Genomic DNA, 23,584 nt, shown 5'->3' on the forward strand with positions numbered 1-23,584 from the left:
CTCCAACATTTGTGATTTCCTGCCTGGTTAATTTTTGCCATTCTCACTGGTGTGAGGTGGCATCTCATTGTGGTTTTGATTTGTATTTCCCTGATGGCCAGTGATGCGGAGCATTTTCTCATGTGCTTGTTGGCCATGTCTATGTCTTCCTCTGTGAGATTTCTGTTCATGTCTTTTGCCCATTTATGATTGGATTGTTTGTTTCTTTGGTGTTGAGTTTAATAAGTTCTTTATAGATCTTGGAAACTAGCCCTTTATCTGATGTGTCATTTGCAAATATCTTCTCCCATTCTGTAGGTTGTCTTTTAGTTTTGTTGACTGTATCCTTTGCTGTGCAAAAGCTTCTTATCTGGATGAAGTCCCAATAGTTCATTTTTGCTTTTGTTTCTCTTGCCTTCATGGATGTATTTTGCAAGAAGTTACTGTGGCCAAGTTCAAAAAGGGTGTTGCCTGTGTTCTCCTCTAGGATTTTGATGGAATCTTGTCTCACATTTAGATCTTTCATCCATTTTGAGTTTATCTTTGTGTATGGTGAAAGAGAGTGGTCTAGTTTCATTCATCTGCATGTGGATGTCCAATTTTCCCACACCATTTATTGAAGAGACTGTCTTTTTTCCAGTGGATAGTCTTTCCTCCTTTGTTGAATATTAGTTGGCCATAAAGTTGAGGGTCCACTTCTGGATTCTCTATTCTGTTCCATTGATCTATGTGTCTGTTTTTGTGCCAGTATGACACTGTCTTGATGATCACAGCTTTGTAGTACAACCTGAAATCTGGCATTGTGATGCCCCCATCAGCATCTTTTTTAAAATTCCCCTGGCTATTCGGGGTCTTTTCTGATTCCACATAAATCTTAAAATAATTTGTTCTAACTCTCTGAAGAAAGGCCATGGTACTTTGATAGGGATTGCATTAAACATGTAAGTTGCCCTGGGTAATATTGACATTTTCACAATATTAATTCTGCCAATCCATGAGCATGGAATATTTTTCCATCTCTTTGTGTCTTCCTCAATTTCATTCAGAAGTGTTCTATAGTTTTTAGGGTATAGATCCTTTACCTCTTTGGTTAGGTTTATGCCTAGGTATCTTATGCTTTTGGGTGCAATTGTAAAGGGGATTGACTCCTTAATTTCCCTTTCTTCAGTCTCATTGTTAGTGTATAGAAATGCTACTGACTTCTGGGCATTGATTTTGTATCCTGCCACACTGCCAAATTGCTGTATGAGTTTTAGCAGTCTTGGGGTGGAGTCTTTTGGGCTTCCTATATACAGTACCATGTCATCTGCAAAGAGAGAGTTTGATTTCTTCTTTAAGGCCACCATTTATTATGTAAACACTGAGAGCCCCCTTTGTTGTCCTTGCTGAGTCTGTACCTCACAGCTACCTTAGCACACATCCAACCCTGCCAGGTGCCCTCTGACCAGTCCTTCAGATGGATCTGCAGTCCCCTCAGAAACTTCGGGGTCATCTAGTGATGAGTTCACCAGGTCCCTCTGCACCCTGATGCCATTCTCCTCTATCTCCTCATGTGAGTATCCTGTGGTAAACAAGACTCTCACTCTCTCGTGAACATGTGAGACATTCTCACTTGGCTTGCTGCTAGCTGCTTGTCTAGCATCAAAAGGAGCCTCTCCAGCAGCATTGCAGACCACTACTTACTATGAAAATCAATCTGATGTCTAAAATGTGCTAGAGTGTCCTTCTGTGTGTTCTGTGTTGTTTTTTCTTTTTAATTTGAAAAACAAGGATGATACCAACAGCTATATTATGAAGTATTAGTAAATCGAGACTTATTATATGAAGAATTAGTCATGGCTTTAACAGTGCCCAAGACAGGGATAAACAGATATGCTGACATGAATAAAATGATGATGCTAAATGATTTTCATTTATTATTTTCATTTTATTCATTATTGAGTGGGTTGTCAAATGACAGAATTATTCTTTTATCAGCTTTGGTAGACTCTCATACCTGGGTGCCTAGAGCAGAATTCTTAAAATGAGACAAAGATGCATGTGCTGGAGGAGGAAGAAAGAATTCATTTATTTGTTCCACTAAATGGGTAAATGCCCTGTGATCAAGAGCTGGGAATCTAAAAACACTTCTTTCAATTTACACTAAGCAAAGTGACATTAAAGTTACCTTAAGTATGAACACTCCCTGCTTCAGCAATTAAAAAGAATGTTAAAAGTTGTCAGGCAATCCATTATCAGAACAATGCAGCAAAAAAATTGCTTGGATTAGGTCCTGGAGGAGTCCTCACAAGCTGGGAGATCTTGGGTAAGTCACTGAATATCTGAGCTTCAGTGTCCTCTTTTGTAAAATGTAGATGTCAACCTCACAGGACTGCTGTGAAGAGTAGATGTGACAATAAACTTGAGAACATTTTGTCAATGCTATTAAAATGGCCTCATTTTAAAATTCATTGCTTTTAGAGGTATGCAAATTGTGCATTGAGACACTTAAAAATTCTTTATCACTGTGGCAGGGTTCAGAGATCTCTGATTCACATGATGCTGATTAAAAAATGTTAGCCACATCTGGCTTTAGGACAATTCTGGGAATCTGTGGTGGTGAGCACTGCCCCCTGCCCCCCCCACACACACATGCTGCTGCTGCTGCTGCTGTTGGTGTTAAGTTTCATTTGTTCTCCCTCCCATTTCTCCTCAAAACTCCATGGCTTCCACCAGTAGCACTTAAGGTAAATTCAATGCACTTTTGTAGTTGACCTCTATGATTAAGTACTTAGCATAAACAAGCTTCCATATGAAAATGTCTTGCAATTTTCAAAGAACTGACAAACAAAGGCATATTTCAAGATCAATATATTTGGAAATTGAGGACTGCAGGCACAATATTTTTTCATGTATAGATCTGGCATGATTTTTCTCTAAATTAGATAAAGGATATTAGTAGCTAACAGCAATACCCTGATTAATGTTTAAAGCTATGGGCAGTAGTAAAATCATAAGTTGTGATTCCTTTTACAGTGTACTACCAAAGCTTAATTAAATTAAAAGTAAACAGAAATTCCTCGATCTAATAAAAGTTATAAAATAACCTACTGGGGCAGCCTGGGTGGCTCAGAGGTTTAGCGCCACCTTCAGCCCAGGGCGTGACGCTGGGGACCCGGGTCAAGTCTGGCATCAGGCTCCCTGCATGGAGCCTGCTTCTCCCTCTGCCTGTGTCTTTGCCTCTCTCTCTCTCTGTGTCTCTCATGAATAAATAAATAAAATCTATAAAGAAAAAAAAAGAATTGGTGGCCTTATAAGAAGATCTGTGTGTCTCTCATGAATAAATAAATAAAATCTTAAAAAAATAAAATAACCTACTGATAAACATGGTGAAATGTCAAATATATCCCCTCTCAATCGGAAAAAAGACAAGGATGTCCACTCACATCACCTTCTATTGAATCTTGTACTGGAGGTCCTGACAATATAGAAAGTTAAGGAAAAGAAATGAAAATTATAAAGATCAAAAAGGAAGAACTAAAGATGTATTTATTTGTAAATGGCAATTGTGTACATAAAGAATTCAAAGGAATTCACATGATGGAGCTGAAAATGTTATATATTTTGATCTAGGTGGTGGTTACACAGGTAGATACTCATGTAAAAAGTCATACACTTAAGATTTATTAATTTTTATTTTATATGAATTGTACCTCAGAATAAGCTATAAGGATTTAAAAATTAGGTACATTTTTCTATAACCACCGATACTTTCCTCCCTTCAATATGTGGAGCTTAATTCCTCACCCCCACAATGTGGACTTCACATGATGATTCAGTTCTAATGAACAGAAGTGGTGCTGTGTGACATATAAGACTAAGTCATAAAAAGGATGTAGGTTCCACCGGATTTCCCTCTTTTAGAATGTTTTCTCGGTAGGAAGCCAGCCATTACGTTATGAAGACACTCAAACAACTTTGAGGAGAAGCATACATGGTGTGGAACTGAGAACTCAAACCAACAAATAGTACCAACTTGCCAGCATTGTGAGTTGGCCAATATGTCCTCCACCCTATCAAGTCATTGGATCCCTGAAGTTCTGACCTGCATTTTGACTTACAACTTTGTGAGAGACCTGGAGGCAGGATCACTTGATTAAGATGCTCCCACAAAACTACAAGAAATATTAATGTGTATTATTATTTTAAACCAGTAAATTTTGAGGCATTTGTTATAAAACAATAGATAATATCTGTCTTCAGGGTTAGTGGTTATATTTGAGTAGTATAGTTCACAACTATAAATGATTGAAATGTTTGGGGTTCTTTATATCTCATGTCGTAATCTGGAAAACCAGTGTTGAGTACTGTGTATAAGACATTATTTAAATTAGAATATATCTAGATCTGATAGTAAAACATGCAAGTAATACTATACTATTAAATTTTTAGTTGTCTCTGAATAGACATTTTTCCAAAGAAGACATCCAGATGGCTAACAGATGCATGAAAAGATGTTCAATGTCACTTATCATCAGAGATACACAAATCAAAACTACAATGAGATATCACCTCACACCTGTCAGAATGGCTAAAATTAGCAACAGAAGAAACAACAGGTGTTAGCAAGGATGTAGAGAAAGGGGAACTCTCTTGCACTGTTGGTGGGAATGCAAACTGGTGCAGCCACTCTGGAAACAGTATGGAGGTTCCTTAAAAAGTTAAAAATAGAACTACCCTATAATCCAGCATTTGCACTACTAGGTATTTACTCAAAGGATACATAAATACTGATTCCAAGGGTTACATGCACCCCAATGTTTATGGCAGCACTGTCAACAATAGCCAAACTGTGAAGAGACCCCAAATGTCCATCAACTGATGAATGGACAAAATAAGATGTGGTGTATACACACACACACACACACACACACACACACACACACTGGAATATTACTCAGCCATCAAAAGAATGAAATATTGGCATTTGCAATGACATGGATAGAGCTAGAGTGTATTATGCTAAGTGAAATAAGTCACTCAGAGAAAGACAAATACCATACTGTCCCACTCATATGTGGAATAAAAGAAAAAAACAGGTGAACAGGAAGAAGGAAATGAGCATAAAGAGAGAGAGAAACAAGCCCATAAGTGACTCTTAATGATAGAGAACAAACTGAAAGTTGATGGAAGGAGGTGAGTGGGAGATGGGCTAAATGGGTGATGGGTATTAAGGAGGGTATTTGTTGTGATGAGTATTGGATATTGTATGCAAGTGATGAATCACTGAATTCTACTCCAGAGACCAATATTGCCCTATCTGTTAACTAACAAAATTTAAATTAGTTGTTTCTTCCCACTTTTGGACTCCAAATGATTACAAATTCTTTACATATTCAGAATAGGCTTTCTATAGCCATGGTGGGTAACAGAACAAACTAGAGTGAGAATGACAGAATAATACTAAAGTTACTTTCTGGGGAATTTTTCCATGGTAGCAAACCATGGCATAAAGATTGAGGACCCCTCATATCAAAGTGACAGGATGATAAAGAAGTGGAAGGAAACTTCCCCCTCTCCAGAAATAGTTCTTAGTCTCTAAGGAATTGCATGTTGATCTCATTATACTAAGTTTGTTCTTATAAACTAGATTTAAGCCCCCATAAATCATCTTTTTGTTTATACTTTTGAAGCACCAAGAAGTCAGGCTGGTACTTACCCAGTGATAAATGTCTGGTAAGGACAGTGTCTCCATCACCACAGCTCCTCCCTGGCCAGCTTCCTGTGCTTATGGGCCCCTCAAATTCAGCTTTTAGAGCTACTTAGAGCTTGTTGTTGTTATTACAAGACATAAATCCTCCTACACACACTGAATGATCACATTATAGCAATATGTGGCAATCCTCTTTTTTGCTTTCAGTGAACTAAGAAATTTAAGTCTCAAAAAAAAAAAAAAAGCCATGCTTTGCAGTCCCAGACTTCTTCATATTAACCCTTTCAACATTAGTGGAAAGAAAGCTGCACAGATGTTTCAGTGTGCCAGTGTTCCATGCCTCTTTTGCAGCTTTTCCATTCAGTGCATAATTTCAACAGTAAGCTTGTTAAATGAGCCCTTTAAAATACATGATAATAAATCATTTTAAATGATTTAAACTATAAGTACTAGAAACAAGCAAGCATTTGATAATGGACATATAAGAATTTCCCCTCAAATGATCATTAGAATTTCCCTATAACCATTTCTGGTTTTCTCAGAGCATCAGTTTTCTCTGAAAAGCAAGGAAAAGTTAAAGAACAGTAATAAATACCTGAACAAGGTAGTGTTCAGGATGTTTTTCTTGATGCTTTTTATGTACACAGTGTGACCTTATGTGAAAACATACACCTTAGGAGGAAAATGATAATATGCAGTTCAGCGAAAATTATTCTTAAGCTGACAAAGTTATGACTCAACCATAAAACCATTAATTTCAAGAAATGCAAAAGCAGACTTTTTTAATGTCAGGAGACAATTTATAAGTAAGAATCACAGTGGGAATTAATGCTTAATAATAATGATAATGATAGTGACAGTAATTTTAAAAACCATGAAAATAACACAAAACACCTCTCCCATTTCCCAACTGCCCCAACAGTTTTAAGTGCTTTCAGAATTAAATGGAATATGATATCACTGAAGTAAGATGAAGGAACTCTGGAAAGATTTCTTTGTTAAAGGAGCTTTGGAAAACATAAGATGAAGGTAGATAATAAAGTTTGGGGGAAATAAGTACACATTGTCACCCATATTGTACTCCAGTTGGATTTGACAGTTGATATGAAAGGAAATGAGCTGTGGTCAAGGGAAGAGGAGGTGAGGGTTACAGGGAACATGGTGCTGAGGAGAACACTCGGCAGAGGTGATGAAAGGCAGATTTGTAGATACAAAAAAAGGAAAAAATGGGGAGATAGGAGATGCCAGGCTGAGGGACATTTTTGGTCACTGAAACCTTTGGCTCAGTGGGGCCGAGGCTGGACAGGGATGGTGGTGGCAAGGGGACAGGTGTCAGAAGGTTTCACTCTGTGACCTCAGGACACAGAGGCGCCTCTCTCTCATCACCTCCTCAGACAGGAGCTCACAGGGTTATCTAAGCACGCTCTGATCTTACAGCAGGAGTGTTACACATTTCATTCTTGCTTTGATCCAAGAGATTAGTGTGCTCTTCACCACATTCTCTATGAAGAGAGTGGGGACAGACAGGATTTAGAGGAAACCCAGGGGACCTGCCTATGCTTAGAGGCAGAGAGCATTCTAGCTTTGCACCCAAGATAAAGTGAAACAAGATAGCCAGGACAGGAACCAACTCCCAGCCTGTGTCTGCACAAGGACATTCTCTACAGTGGAGGCAGAGCCTGGGGAGAGGGGGACAACTCATGGGCCCAGGGCTTTTTAGGGTTTTGTGTGTTACCAGTCTTGATCATCATGTGATACCTACTCTCAGACTTTTCATCAACCAGTGAGTCAACACACATCAAATAACCACAGTGTGTTCTCAGTGCTAAGTGTTCTATCATATTAAAATGCTTTATAGGGGCACCTGGGTAGTTCAGTCAGTTAAGTATTTGACTCTTGCTTTTTGCTCAGACTGTGATCTTATGGGTTGTGGGACTGAGCCCCAAGTTTGGCTCCCAGCTCAATGGGGAGTTTGCTTGAAGATTCTCTCCTGCTGCCCCTCCCCCTACTTGCATTCTCTCTCTCTCTCTCTCCTTCTCTCTGTCTTTCCCTCTCTCCCTCTCTCTTTGAAGTAGATGGATAAATCTTAAAAAAATAAAAGGCCTTATAACATAGGGCACATCTATTTCTACTTTCTATGGCTTTACCCAGAGAATCTTTGTATCACTTCAAGGGTGCCATTATAATATAAGTTGCCTCTAAAAATGCAGCAGTTAATGTCATATGGAGCAAAATGAAATGAGAAGAGAAAGCAATGGTTTTGGCATCAAAACTAGATGCCAAATATGGTCCAACTCCAGCTGAGAGATCTTAGGCCAGCTGCTTGACCTCTGAATGTTTTCTTTTCATCTATAAAATTAGGATACTGTTGTTGATGATTTTGATTCCTAGCTGTTGGTGTTATGAATAACAAAGTGTGAAGGGTAATGTGTCATTTGTTCTTGCTGTAACTCAGGGTTGGAGTCCTTGGTCCCATGAAAGGCTAGATCTATTTCTGGCCCACTGCAGGGCTTCTTGGAGGTAAGCCTGGCAAGCTTTCTGTGCAGAAACACAGAAAGTGTTCTGGAAGCAGACGCTTTCCTTGCAGGTCCAAGGAAAGCCATCTCCAGACCCCACTAGTAGCCCTAATGGATGATAGAGACTTCTCTGCAGATGTTGTGGGGCAGGGCCAGTCTTACTGTCTTGCAGGCTTATGCAAAATAAATTCTATTTATATTAATTTTTAGAAATTACAAATTTCTGCAGAGCTCTGAGTCTAGATTCAATAGTTTTGAAATCTTGATAAATAAAATTAAAGGAATACACACGACTTAAAGACTACCAGGCCTTTTCTTCTTTTATGAAAGGTAAAGTCTGAATTATAATTTTTCTGTTTGAGGAAAGGTAAAAAATACCTCTTTTACTATTAGTTTAGTTTTCCAAAGATGAAGCCAAGATCCAACTCTGTAATGGAGTTCAAGACAACATAGAACTACAATAATGCCAAAATGATCTTTACTGTGGGTAGAATTGCATTTCTCCATTTCTTCATTCATTCACTTATTTATTTAACTAGGATGCACTGAGCTACTGTGTGCCTAACACTCCTCTATGGCCTGAGTGCTGCCCTCATGGAGCTCACTCACAGTCAACTACTCATGCTGGGTACTGTGCAGTTGAGGGGTTGTGTGACAGGGGATGGGCTTGGTCTTGGAAAGCTTCCCTGAAAAAGTAACTTGAAACTAACATCTGCAGGATGAGTTAGCCTTTATAGTCAAAAGAGGGTGAGTACTCACTTCAGGGGCACAGACTAAACTTGGAACAATATAGAGAAGATCAGCACAGTCCCTGTATGAGAGTGACATGCAAACTAGTGACACCTTCTGCATTTTTTACATGACAACACAAATGTATTTAATGCTATTCAACTGTACACTTAAAATGGTTAAAATGCCACATTTTATGTTGTGTCTATTTTACCATAATAAAATAAAGGGGCAAGTGGTGTTGAGAAGGTCCTGCCGCAGGCAGAGAGAATGACAAGCAGAGATATGTAGTGGGGATACCTGGGTGGCTCAGTGGTTTAGCACCTGCCTTCAGCCCAGGGCGTGATCCTGGAGACCCAGGATTGAGTCCCACATCAGGCTCCCTGCATGGAGTCTGCTTTTCCCTCTGCCTGTGTCTCTGTCTCTCTCTTTCTCTGTGTCTCTCATAAATAAGTAAATAAAATCTTTAAAAAAAAATTTAAAAAAATGTGTAGTGGGAAGAGGAAGTGTAAATGAGATCAAAGCCAGTAGGACTGGTTTGTCAAGATTTAGGGGGTGGTATGTGGCCCAATATGAAGCTGGGGTTGCAGGCAGAGGCCACATCAAAGCTGGATATTGATCTGTGTCCTGAAACCAATGGGAGATTGTGGAAGACTACTTTCATCAGGGCAGTGATGTATTTGTGCTTTAAAAAAATCACCCTTGACTAGGGTGGAGAACAGGTGGAGGAGCAGCAGATGAGGCTGACCAGTTTCAAAAGTGTCAGAGTTCTTCAGGAGGGAGATGGGTGCCACTTGAACTAGGGCATTAGGGATGGAGACAAGTGGATAGATTTGAGATTTGGGGAGCAAATGGCTGAACTTGATGGATTCCTCAGGGTCAAGGGAAGAGATCCCAGAGAGTTTTGCATGTTTTTTGATGGATAGTGGTGTCAATTACGCACATAGAGAAGGAGTTTGGAGAAGTGTATCATGGTTCTGTTTTGTACGTGCTGAGTTTGTTGGTCTCTGGAGGTTTGCAGCTTCCAGTGTAGGGGCTTCTCCGTATAGGTGTTGACTCAGGGTTCATGAGGTCCACCCTAGTTTCTGTCAGAGTCTCTCATGTTACTACTTGGCTCACAGCACAGTGCTGTTTCCTGGCATATTTGTTAAATGCCACATAGTAGACATGTGAAGCATCAAGACTACTCCCAAGAGAAAACAGACCGAACCCCCAGACCTCATATAGCAGGTGGTCTGCTCAGTTGGGCTGCTGACAAAAACAATTTCTTCTTCTAATGGCTGCTCTCAAAGAAGACGATTGGCTTTGTGACAGAGTCTTGATTAAACCATATGTGGTGTGGGTGGCAGATAAAATTGGGTTGAGTATACACAGCTGGGATGCCATCTGTGTGTCCAGCTCTGCACCTTTAGATCCACGGAGGGACCATCATGAGTGCTTCTGAAACATCAGTATATGAAGCAGATGCTGGGTGATCAATAACTGAAGTTAAATGTAATGTCAGGTCATAAGCTTGAGTCCTTGGAACAACTGCTTTTTCATTTAATGATTTTGGAAAATAAAAAACATACACATTGGAGATAGAGCTACCCCAGGGAGAAGTAACATTTTATTTTTGAGCTCTCTTTCCTGCCTCTAGCCTCTCCATAATCCTGGGACTGTCCAAGAGTCATTCTGAAGTAATTCCATTCTTTATTCATGCCCCACTAATGAAAGATATGTAAGGCTTCAATTGAACAATCAAGTGTCGAGAAATCAATGTTTTTAAAGGCTCTGGCATTAGGACATACCATCTAGGCAATCAAGCATGTAATAAATGCCTACAATTAGTCACACATGCCTGAAGAAGTTAATACTGGCCAGTTTGACGGGTAACTTTGAATTATACTCACAGACTAAATTCTCTCCTAGTGTACAAAGATGTACAGACCAAATTCTGGGGTAAGGTCAGAAACTGATGCTCTGGAAGTGACTGGTCATAACGGATTTAAAAGTAGATTAAAGGTATGAGATAAGGGATGCTTGGGTGGCTCAGCAGTTGAGCATCGCCTTTGGCCCAGGGCATGATCGCGGGGTCCTGGGATTGAGTTCCGCATTGGGCTCCCTGCATGGGGCCTGCTTCTCCCTCTGCCCCCCACTGTACTCTCTCTCGTTATCTCTCTCCCTTGAAAAAAAAATAATAAAATCTTTAAAAAAAAGGTATGAAATAAACCCTCAAGTTTGATGGTAAATATGTACTGGGAGAAACTTGTTAAATCTTGGTTGACAAATGTCAATTAAGATGACCTTGATATGTCCTTGAGAAAATACAATATGATGTAAATAAAGGTTACATATAAAAAATAAATACTATAAGCATGTCTAATGAAACATTCTACCATGAAACAAAAGTGATTGTACACCTGGAGTTTAGGAAAAAGGGTCAAAAGGTAAGAATACAAGGGATTTTGCCCCTGTACCAATCCCACAGTCACCAAGCACAATTCTCTTATTTAATTTGTCTCTGAATATTGGCTTTGCTGTAGGTGGAAGAGGTGCCAAAAACCTGGTGCAATGATTCTCAATCACCCAATCAAAACATTCCTTATTGTAAATTGCTACATTGTTAGTCAGATTTATATAAACTCTTTGGTAAATTTAATTGGTGCTAGTCAGTTCCATAACCTTTATTTTATTATTTGTTTTTGTTTTTTGTTTTTATTGAAGTTTGATTTGCCAACACCCAGTGCTAGTTCCGTAACCTTTAAACTGATTTTCCTCATGAGCCTACAATTTGTGGCGTGCCAGGACATTTCAGACTTGCCAGTTAATAATATTTTGGTTTAAAAAGAACATTTTGAATTAGATTTATTTAAAGTCCCATTCCAGGGGCGCCTGGGTGACTCAGTTGGTTAAGCATCTGACTCCTGATTTTGGCTCAGGTCAGGATCTCAGGGGCTTGAGATCAAGCCTTGTGTTGGGCTCCACACTCAGTGGGGAATCTGCTTGATATCCTCTTTCTCCCTGCTCCTCTTCCCCTCCCCACCATGCTCTCACAGGCTTTGTCTCTCTTTCTCTCTCTTTCAAATAAATACATAAATATTAAAAACAAAACAAAACAAAGTCCCATTCCAAATGGGACTTTTGCCTTAGACAAACCTCAGTCTTCACAATGTAGCTATCCTGCTTTACCTCTTCTACAACCTTGTGTCACAAAGTATGAAGCTTGTTGTATAATAAAGAATTTGCCTGGCCTTTGTCCCTGGTTCCTGGCAGGGCATGGAAGCTCTGTGTTATGACTCTTCTAGACCTTGCCCTATGTATCTTTTCACTTGTTTCGCCATGATTTGAGTCTTTGATAATAAAATTGTCTCTTTAAATGCAGTGACTTCCTGAATTCTGTGAATTGATGTAGTGAATTAATGAAATAAAGGTGGAGAGGTGAGCAGGAGAACCTCCTGGACTAATAGTCATTTGGTCAGAAGTGCAGGTGGCCTGGAGATCCATGAATTTGTGGCTGGCATCATAAGTGGGGACAATCTTGTTGGGGACCAAGCCCTCTAACCTGTGGAGTCTGATGCTAACTCCAGGTATTTATATCAGACTTGAATTGAATTAAGATACATAAAAACTGTGCTCATGGCAGGGGCAAAGACATATCTACACTGCCCAGGTGTCCTCTGGATTTTTTCTGAGCCACGTCGCTCAGGTAAACTCAGTTTCTCTTCTTCTCTTTCTTTTTTTAAAAATATATTTTATTTATTTATTCATAAGAGACACACACACACAGAGGCAGAGACACAGGCAGAGGGAGAAGCAGGCTCCCTATGGGGAGCCCAATGTGGGACTGGATCACAGGACCCCAGGATCACACCCTGAGTGGAAGGCAGATGCCCAACTGCTGAGCCACCCAGGCATCCCAGTTTCTCTTATTTTCATTTCGTTTCATGTCTTTTGTCTCTAGAGGCACATATGTCTTGGGAGAGACTCATAAATATATAAGTTGACATTTTTGGTTATTGTTATTTTATTGGAACAGCTTATAACTTTTTAAGTAATTAAAAAGTCAAAATTTCTTTGGAAGTCTGAAAATCATATTTTCTTTTTTTTAAATAATAAATTTATTTATTTTTTTATAAATTTATTTTTTATTGGTGTTCAATTTGCCAACATACAGAATAACACCCAGTGCTCATCCCGTCAAGTGCCTCCCCCAGTGCCTGCCAACCAGTCACCCCCACCCCCACCCCCTGCCCTCCTCCCCTTCCACCACCCCTAGTTCGTTTCCCAGAGTTAGGAGTCTTCCATGTTCTGTCTCCCTTTCTGATATTTCCTACCCATGAAAATCATATTTTCAACAACTGATGTCTGTGCATCCAATATATGGGCTGTTATCTAGAATGATGTTGAACCCAAGGAATGCCAATGCCCTTCTCTGAAAAATTAATTCTAAGATCAAGCATTAAAGGGGACATAAGTTATTACTTGTGAGTACAGAAGCTCTGCTGCCTTAAGAAATAAACCTCTCCCAACTTGTCATTCAGAGGAGGCACCCCCACCACTACTCATCTCAGCCTGTTACACAAAATTCCTTGGGAGTGTGGTGTCTGCTGAGGGCTCTTCTGCCCAACTCTGGAGTATCTTTTCTCTTTGGGAGCAGTAGATGTTTCTCTGGCAGCAGGTGCCATCCTCTGCCAGCACCGGTACAGATTTCTCAACCCTGGTTGCAGGTTAGAATCACCAGAGAAGGTTTGATAAAATGTCCATAGCTGTCTCTACCTTCAGAAAATCTTGCTGACTCAGCCTAGGTAATTCTGGGTTCTGCTGGACACAGCCTCACAGTTCCCTGCAGTTGGCTGCAGCCTGCTGGCTTGGCTAACACTGAGGAAAAAGTCCCTATCTGAGGAAAAAGGCTAACACTGAGGAAAAAGTCCCTATCTCCTGATGCTAGGTACATTCTGTCTCTGTCTTAGCTTTTACTACCAGAAATACTTCAGTTTGAAGTATTTCATCTAGTTTTGCAGTTCCAATGAAGCATCTCCAAATAAATAATAAGAAAATCAACAACTAAAAAAAAAAAAAAAAAAAAAAAAGAAAATCAACAACTACCTTTTTAAATGAGAGCTTACACTGTGCTAAAGATTTTACGTGCATTTTTTTTCTTAGCCTTTTTGTGGTGAAATATGACACACAGAATTTACAAAACAAAAATATGCATCTGAGGGAATTATCACAAAGCAAACACTTCTGTAAGCATTGCTTAAGTTAAAAAAGAAATACAACATGGCTAGCACTCCAGAAACCATCCAGTACCCCCTTCTCACTAACCCCTTATTCCCCATCAAAGGTAGCCTCCACCCTGACATTAGGGTAATTACTTCCCTGTTCCTTTTGATTGCCCATCACAAAGTATGCATCTCCAAGCTTGGGTTTTGTCTTGCAGAGTGTGAATTTCACACACATGGACTCTCACACCGTGTATTCTTTTGTGTTCAGCTTATTTTGCTCAATATCGCATTTGAGATTAATCCATATTATTATATGTAGCTGAAATTAATTTATCTTCATTGATATATAACATTCCATTACATGAAATGGAACAGAATTTGCACTCTACTGCTGAATGGCATCTGAGCCAATTCCAGATTATAATTATTACAACAATACAGTTATAAACATTCTTGCACACATTTTCTGATGCACATGGAATTGCTGGGTTATGGGTCATGCTCATCCTTCACTTCAGTAGACAATGCTGAACTATTTTCCATAGTGGCTGCATTAATTTACATTCCCATAATCTATACTCTCAACACCTGGTATTACCAGTCAGCCTCTTGCTAGCTGTCCTAGAGTATGTATGGCAGCCCACCATAGTTTTGCTTTGCATTTCCCAATATAGTGAGGTTGAACACTCACCCTCTTCTATGTTCATTGGCCACCGGGGTATCTTCCCCTGAAAAGCATCTGTTCAGTTCTTTTGCTCATTTCTCCCCCAAATTCTCTGCTCATCTCATGATTTTCAGGATATTTTGTATGCAAGCCTTCTCTGTTAAATATGACAAAATAGCCCCTTCAGTGCAAGACTGGATTCATTCTCCCAAGTGATGTACGGAGACAAACTGAGGCTCCAGTTTTAAAGTAGACCATGTACATTTTCTCAAGTGATCCTTCCGGAATTCCTATGAGGCAGAATTATTGCCCCTATCCTAAGGATGAGGAAATTTATTTTTACAGAATATAGCTAACAAGTGGCAGACCTGAGATTAGCTTTCAGATCTGCCTGACTCCACAACCCATGAACTTAATCGCCAGGCTCTACTAATAATGACTTTGTGTTTGTGTCTTGGTCACAGTCCCAGCAAGCAAAATTTCTTATATTAAAATAACTGATTTCTTTGTTGCAGACAGTAAGCATTTCCAACCCCACCTGCCAGCCACACTGTTCAGTCATGGCACTCACCCATAGTTTAAATCCTTGCATTCTGATTCATTTTCAAATGGTCTTAAAAGAAAGCTTAAGGTTCTTCCCTTCTGCTTCTGGGTAAAGAAGGGCAATGCCTAGCTGTGACCTGGACACTCATAGTATGAGGCTGAGGAGAGAAGTTTCAGCTTTGACTTCATAATGAGATGTTGCCATTGATTGTTTTGCTTAAGACCTGGTGCTATTCATAGCCATGCTTATTCATGTGGGAAACTAAGGCAGAAGGAAAATTATTAAATTATCTTATTACCGACAGCCCATTTACAAGTCCTTGAAACAAGCAGAGTGACATTGCTCTGGGATTCAACTGCCTCTATGTTAATACTTTGCTAAGGGCAAAAGCCAGTCTTAGCCCAGTCCCCAGTCTGTAAGTCTACTTTAACATATAAAAATTCCTTTAGAAAATTCCTTTATCTCTAAACCCCCCAAGATACATGTTGGTGATCATCCCCCAAGCATATGGCCCATCAATATACCCATCTGAAGGGTCTCATGACCAAGGTTTTATTAGGCAGTAATAAATTACCTTTTCCCAACAATAGCTAGCCCCTCACAGTCCTGGAAACCTTGCTTCTAAAATTCCTTAGAGACTTACACTTTCCCTAACCCCATGCCAACTTGACAGTAATTTATAATGGGCCACTCCTCATAAACCCAGTGCAGCTCTTTCTGCCCACAAATCCTGTCCCCGTGCTTTAATAAAATCACCTTTTTTCACCAAAGATATCTCAAGAATTCTTTCTTGGTCCTTGGCTTCAAACCCTAACATCTTTTCCTACATCATTTATGACCAAATCCTCAGAGTCAGATAGTATGTGTGTTTAAAAAAAAAAAGGCAGGGATCCCTGGGTGGCGCAGCGGTTTGGCGCCAGCCTTTGGCCCAGGGCGCGATCCTGGAGACCCGGGATCGAATCCCACGTCGGGCTCCCGGTGCATGGAGCCTGCTTCTCCCTCTGCCTATGTCTCTGCCTCTCTCTCTCTCTGTGTGACTATCATAAATAAATTAAAAAAAAAAAAAAAAGGCAACAAGCTCCAAATGGAGTAATTCCACCTTCCCCACACTTCAGCACACAGCAAACCAAGATTTAATTATAGTTTTGATCTATCCCAGGAATATGACCCTTTAACAGGCAGTCTGATATTTCCTCATCAGCACTCGTGAGGTAATCTGTATTACCTGATGGGACTTTCCTGTCCAAAAGTCATCCTGGCCTGAGACAATCCTTTTTTTTTTTTTTTTTAATTCAATTTGTCAACATATAGTATAACACCCAGTGCCCATTACAGTACATGCTCTCCTTAATGCCCATCATCCAGTTACCCCATCCCCCTACCCACCTTCCTTTCAGGCATTTTTTTCTTCTTCTTTTCCTAATAACTTCCTTGCTTATCCTCCTTCCTATGAAAAAGACCTTCCATTTTATAACTCTTCAAGCATCTCTGTACTTGCTAGGTGGAATGCTGCCCAATTCATGAATCACTTAATAAAGCCAATTATATCTTCAAATTCACTTGTTTGAATTTTGTTTTTTAACAGTGTTATATCTGGAGGGAGGAAAGCACTTCTTGGTTGACCTGGAAACAGAGGGATCAGCCTAAAGGCCCCACCACTAGTAGAGGGACTGGGACAGGCCCAGGAGCCGATACCGAGGGGCATTGCTTGGTGCGCCTTCTTGGCAGCACAGGATGCCTGCAGACAAGTGAATTCTGATGAAAAAGGCTAGTTGCTTGGTCTAAAGTGTTCAGCCTGCTCTTCCTTTCTCTCTTACTTAACTAGAGAAAGAGAAGAAAAGAATAGGTAAAGAGAAACAGATACGTTGGAGAAAAGGTGAGAGGGAAAGACTCAATGTTTAGAATGTTGATCCTGGGGCACCTGGTGCTCAGTGGTTGAGCATCTATCTGCCTTCAGCTCAGGGTGTGATCCTGGGGTCTTGGAATCAAGTCCCACATTGGGCTCCTTATGTGGAGCCTGCTTCTCCCTCTGCCTGTGTCTCTGCCTCTCTCTGTGTGTCTCTCATAAAAAACTTTAAAAAAAAAACCCTAAAAAATAAAGTTGATCCTTGGAAATTCAGTCTCTAACATTGGGCCTCCCTTTGTGATTCACTCAACTCCCTGCACCAAGCACCTCTAGGTAGGGCCTCTGATGGAGCCTCCCTTTGCATTGTATGCCTCAGAACACTTGAGCTGAGTATATGCTACTATATGAATTTTTAATATACTGAAATACATGTGCAATTGTCCAAATCTGTTTTGTACTCTGGAGTGACTACAACACTTTCACAGACATGGATCAGCCCAGAGTAAGGCAAACTCTCTTCCTATCTTTGCTCTGGGACAGGGGTTCCAAATCTCTGCTGTTCCAATACTGGGACACAAGTTTCAACACATCTATGCACCATCTATTATTTGCTTACTATTTTTAAAATATATTCTCCTTCTTAGTTAATTAAATTTAAATAAAATAAAATTAAAAATATACTTGTTTACTTGAGTAAATGCATTTTTTATTTAAAAAAACCTTTATATTTCTCAATCAGGCTTTACCAATATATGAATATGTATACACATCTATTAAGCATTTTTTAAAAAACATTTTATTTATTTATTGAGACACAGAGAGAGAGGCAGAGACACAGACAGAGGGAGAAGCAGGCTGCATTCAGGGAGCCTGATGTGGGACTCGATCCTGGGTCTCTGGGATCACATCCTGGGCCGGAGGTGGCGCTAAAACTGCTGAGCCACCAGGGCTGCCCTCTATTAAGCATTTTTAAAAAGTCTTTGACCACTACTGGTCTGATTGCTACATAGGGGGTACTGGTGAAAAAAAAAAAAAAACTTGAAAAGACTGCCAAATGCAATCAAGTAAAGAGACACCCCCCACTCCCAAGCCAAGGATACTGAAAATGGCACCTGGGGATGAACAGGGTTTTAAAGAACCAGTCCATATTTATTGCACTGGGGTGTTGCCTGGGCTTCAAGGAGGTATCTGAAGGATGAGAACTTTCTCCTTGGGAGGAACTATAGTCTATTTTGGGACCTGACAAAAACAAAACAATATTGACACCTTGGCAAAGGTTCACAGGCAGGGGTATCTGATTGGTTAAGGTCACCACCTCAAGAAGTGTCCTTCTGAAATGCAGTGCAGTAATAAAGAGCCCACTCTCTTGACCACCTGCCATTTCCTCCCTCAGTTCCAAGAAAGTAGGATGTGTGCATTCCTAGAATCCTCCATATCTCTGTTTATCCCAATTATTCCAGTGTGAGCAATTCTAATAAAAAAAATGTATCTTGAATGGCAACATTTCTAAGATTGTAAATTCCAAAGGCACAAAAAAAGAAAAGAGAAAAATATCCTGAATCAAAGTCCTGAACAAACCTCAGTTGAGAAGAGCAACCCTATCCTGGCAAATGCATTGTGACCACAGTTTACACATGAAGAACCTCAGCCGGTGCTAAAGCCAGTGTGGAGGTCAGAAGTCAAAGTGACCTTGGCTCCCAGCTGACTCCTTTGATCTGGTGACTTAAGCCATACACTTCCACATTTTTTCTTTTAAGATTTTAAACCATGCCCTTCCATGCTCACCTCCTGTCAACAGGCCTCCTGCTATACTAGCAAGCAATAGAGCATAATTTGCTCTCTGCTCTGTTGGGGTTGTACTTGGGATATAAACACAAGTACAAGTAGAATGGAGCAGACTGTGCATTTGGTCAAGAAGACAAGAGTTTTTTGATAAAGCAATAATGGAAAAAGTTTACTGTGGACTGTAATGCTTAAATGTTAATTGCTAACATCTATTTTAGACTTTTGATGTTCCAGGTGCTGTTCAAACATATTGCTGATGTAATCTTCACAGCTGCATTAAGAAGTAGATACTCTAAAGATGAGGGAAGTCCACAATAGCCAAACTGTGGAAGGAGCCTTGGTGTCCATCAAAAGATGAATGGATAAAGAAGATGTGGTTTATGTATACAATGGAATATTCCTCAGCCATTAGAAATGATAAATACCCACCATTTGCTTTGACATGGATGGAACTGGAGGGTATTATGCTGAGTGAAATGAGTCAACTGGAGAAGGACAAACATTATATGGTCTCATTCATTTGGGGAAGATAAAAAAGAAAGGGAATAACGGAGAAAGGAGAAAAAATGAGTGGGAAATATCAGAAAGGGAGACAGAACATGAGAGACTCCTAACTCTGGGAAATGAACAAGGGGTGGTAAAAAGGGAGGTGGGTGGGGCTGGGGAGACTGGGTGATGGGCACTGAGGGGGGCCCTTGATGGGATGAGCACTGGGTGTTATTCTATATGTTGGCAAATTGAACACCAATAAAAAATGAATTAAAAAAATAAAGATGAGGGAACTGATGGTCAGAGAGTAGTTAAGTGACTTGCCTAAAGTCTTCAGTTTGGAAAGTGCAGCCCAGGACTCTCAGCTGGCAGCTTTTGGGCTGGATGGCATCTGCAAGCCCAGAACACATGGAACCATTGTAGAGTCCTAATGAATATTAGCATGCTATGAGTCTGAGAAGTTCAGCAGTGAACACTTAAAAATGAAGTTGTGTATAGTTCTTTAGTCCAGAGTTTCTCATACTTTACTGACAATGACCCCCTGCTCTTACCTTGTAAAATGAGATTATTATTCTGCAGAACATGTAAGGAGGTAAGCAAGGCCTCTGTGGGCATCTCTGTGCAGGTATGGGAGGAATGTCTTTTTCCAGGTCAGCTGCTGACCTGCCTGCCTCCAAGTACCCCCATCTTTGGCCAGCCAGACTCCTGGAAATTGTCAGGTGTGGGATTAGCCACTGAGGCCAAACAGCTGGCCAGAGTCAATAAGTGCCACCTAGTCAGGGCCCTGGGGCCAGTGCCTGTATATCGGGGGCCAGGCCCAGAGAAGGCCTTTTTTGCTTGTTCAAGACTTTTTTTTAATTGAGAGAGAGAGAGAGAAAGACTACAGTGATTTAGAGGGGAGAAGGGGGAAAGGGAGAGTATACATATATCAGCTCAAGAAATCAAAGGATCCAGGGAATAAAGCTGACTCCAGATCCATCAGAGTCCAGGGACCAAAAAAAGTCTCTCTCCACCATCTCTCAGCTTTGCCTTCCTCTGTATTGGCTCCACTCTTGGACAATACTTTCCCTGTGGTGACTGACAGGAGCTCCAGGCTTTATCAGCTTTACTGCTGGCAGACCCTATAGTTCTAGCCCAGGCCCTGACTCTGCCTCTTCCTGGACTCATCAGGGTCCATTGACCATGCCTGAGTAAATCTCTGGCACTTCTTTGATCTGCCAGGCTTTTGTGATAGGCTTAGGTGTGGAGTTAGCCTTCCCTTTGCCACATGAAAGGTGAGTTAGAGATCTGCATCTTCTCTGTTCCCATTTGGCCTGTTTTCTAAGGGAAAGGGGGAATCAACACCAGTCAAGAAAAACCAACAGCTCCACTACTGGGGGCTGCTGAGAGCCAGTTGTCTACTTTAGGGCTCATCTGTCCAGACAGTTCCACTTTTTAGAGTTTATCCTGAGCAGATAATTGAACAGACACACAAAAACAAAAACAACAAAACTTCAGGAAAAACCAAAAAACCACCAAGCTATCTAGATAGATAGATTATACTTATTGAAATATTGCTTATGGTAGTGAAAAAGTAGAAAGTCTATCAAAAGAAAATTGTTTAAATAAATTATTCACATCTGTTGGGAGAAAGCATTTGTTATATCCTTGAAGATCCTTCTAGCTGGACTAAGAATCAAATTGACATGAGCCAGGTGAGAAGAAAATCAGATTTAATAGTGGACATGCAGAGAGAATCCACACAGACATGGAAATTCCAAAAACGGTCAGACAACATGATGTTTTTATGAGCTAAAGAGAAGGACAGGGTCTAAGAATACAAAGGGGAGGAAGACTATTAGCAGGAAGATGAAAGGAGATGTCTGGAAAACAAAGGTTGCCCAATTATATAGTTAAGTATTTTAGGTAAAGAGGAATCTCTTAAAAGCTCTCATCCTGATATAGGCAGACAATAGAGGAGGGAGGTAGAGGTTTTCCTGAATATGCTGCATTTGATTGCTTTCATTTTATTTATATTTAGTTAGTTTCAGAGGTAGAATTTAGTGATTCATCAGTTGCATATAGCACTCATTGCTCATTATATAAAGTGCCCTTCTTAATGCTCATCATCCAACTATTCTCTGCATCCACCCACTCCCCTACAGCAACTTTGTTTCCTAGAGTTCAGCATTTCTTATGGTTTGCCTTCCTCTCAATTTTCATATTATTTTAATTTCTTATTCTCTTCCCCTATGTTCATCTGTTTTGTTTCTTAAATTCCACGTATGAGTGAATTCCTATGGTATTTGCCTTTCTCTGACTTATTTCATCAGCATAATACCCTCTAGTTCCATCCACATCAATGCAAATGGCAAGGCTTAATTCTTTTTGATGGCTAATATTCCACTGTATATCACCTCTTTTTCCTTAATTCATCTGTTGATGGACATCTGGGCTCTTTCCATATTTTGGCTATTGTGGACATTGCTGCTATAAACATTGGGGGTGTATGTTTGATTGTAAATCACTATGTTTGCATTCTTTGGATAAATACCTAGTAGTACAATTGCTGGGCTGTAGGGTAGCTCTATTTTTAACTTTTTGACAACCTACATATTGTTTTTCCAGAGTGGCTACACCAGTTTGCATTCCCACCAACAGTTTAAGAGGGTTCCCCTTTTTCCGCATCCTTACCAATATCTGCTGTTTTCTAAGTTGTTCATTTTAGCCACTCTGACTGGTGTGAGGTAGTAACTCATTTTGGTTTTGATTTGTATTTCCCTGATGCTGAGTGATGTTGAGCATTTTTTCATGTGTTTGTTTGCCATTTGTATGTATCCTTTGGAGAAATGTCCGTTCATGTCTTCTGCCTATTTCTTGACTGGATTTTTTGGGTTTGGGTATTGACTTCAATAAATTCTTTATAGATTTTGGATACTAATCTTTTATATGATAAGATATTTGCAAGTATCTTCTTCCATTCCATAAATTGCCTTTTAGTTTTGTTGACTGTTTACTTTGCTGTGTAAAAGTTTTCTATCTTGTTGAAGTCTCAATAGTTCAATTTTTGCTTTTGTTTCCCTAGCATTTGGATATATGTCTAGTAAGAAGTTGCTGCAGCTAATGCCAAGGAAGTTGCTGCTTGTGTTCTCTAGAATTTTCATGGATTCCTATGTCACATTTAGGTCTTTCATCCATTTTGAGTTTATTTTTGTGTAATGTCTAAGGAATTGGTCCGGTTTCATTCTTCTACATGTGGCTGTCCAGTTTTCCTAGCTGTATTTGTAGAAGAGACTTTTATCCATTGGATATTCTTAGTTGAATATTAGTTGACCATAATGCTGAGGGCTTATTTCTGGGTTCTCTATTCTGTTTCATTGATCTATGTGTCTGTTTTTGAGCCAGTACCACACTGTCTTGATGATCACAGCTTTGTAATATAGAAGTCAGGCATTATGATGCCTCCAGCTTTGGTTTTCTTTTTCCACAACCCTCTGGCTATTTGAGGTCTTTTGTGGTTTCATACAAATATTAGGATTACTTGTTCCAGCTCTGTGAAAAATGTTGAAGGTATTTTGATAGGGATAACATTGAATGTGTAGGTTGCTCTGGGTAGTATAGACATTTTAACAATAATTGTTCTTCTAATCCATGAGCATGGAATGTTTTTCAGTTTTTTTGTGTCATCCTCAATTTCTTTTATAAATGTTCTATAGTTTTCAGAATCAGATCCCTTACCTCTAGTTTTATTCCTAGGTATCTTATCTCTTTGAGGTGCAAATGTAAATGGGATGGACTCCTTAATTTCTCTTTCTTCAGTCTCCTTGTTAGTGTATACAAATGCAACTGTTTTCTGTGCATTGATTTTATACCCTAGCACTTTGCTGAATTTCTCCATGATTTCTATCAATTTTGGGGTGGTATCTTTCGGGTTTTCTACAGAGAGTATCATGTCATCTATGAAGAGTAAGAGTTTAAGTTCTTCTTTGCCAATTTGGATGCCTTTTATTTATTTTTATTGTCTGATTACTGAGGCTAGGACTTCTAGTACTCTGTTGACTAACATGGTGAGAGTGGACATCCCTGTTGTATTCCTGATCTTAGGGGAAAGGCTCTCAGTTATTCCCTGTTGATGATGATGTTAGCTGTGGGTC

At 39.9% G+C, this 23,584-nt stretch overlaps 1 protein-coding gene and 1 non-coding gene across 2 annotated transcripts in view; one reads left to right on the forward strand and one right to left on the reverse strand.

The window, feature by feature from the left end:
- FAM240B (family with sequence similarity 240 member B) overlaps positions 1-23,584 on the reverse strand; it is a 139,298-nt gene that overhangs the window by 75,158 nt on the left and 40,556 nt on the right. The gene's annotated exons all lie outside the window — the stretch shown is intronic.
- On the forward strand, positions 8,941-9,043 carry LOC112912552 (U6 spliceosomal RNA). Its single transcript, XR_003233529.2, has one exon. It is a non-coding gene; the product is annotated as a U6 spliceosomal RNA (small nuclear RNA).

The sequence above is a fragment of the Vulpes vulpes genome, chromosome 1 (genome assembly GCF_048418805.1).
Source record: "Vulpes vulpes isolate BD-2025 chromosome 1, VulVul3, whole genome shotgun sequence".
In the NCBI taxonomy this organism is placed as follows: Eukaryota; Metazoa; Chordata; class Mammalia; order Carnivora; family Canidae; genus Vulpes; species Vulpes vulpes.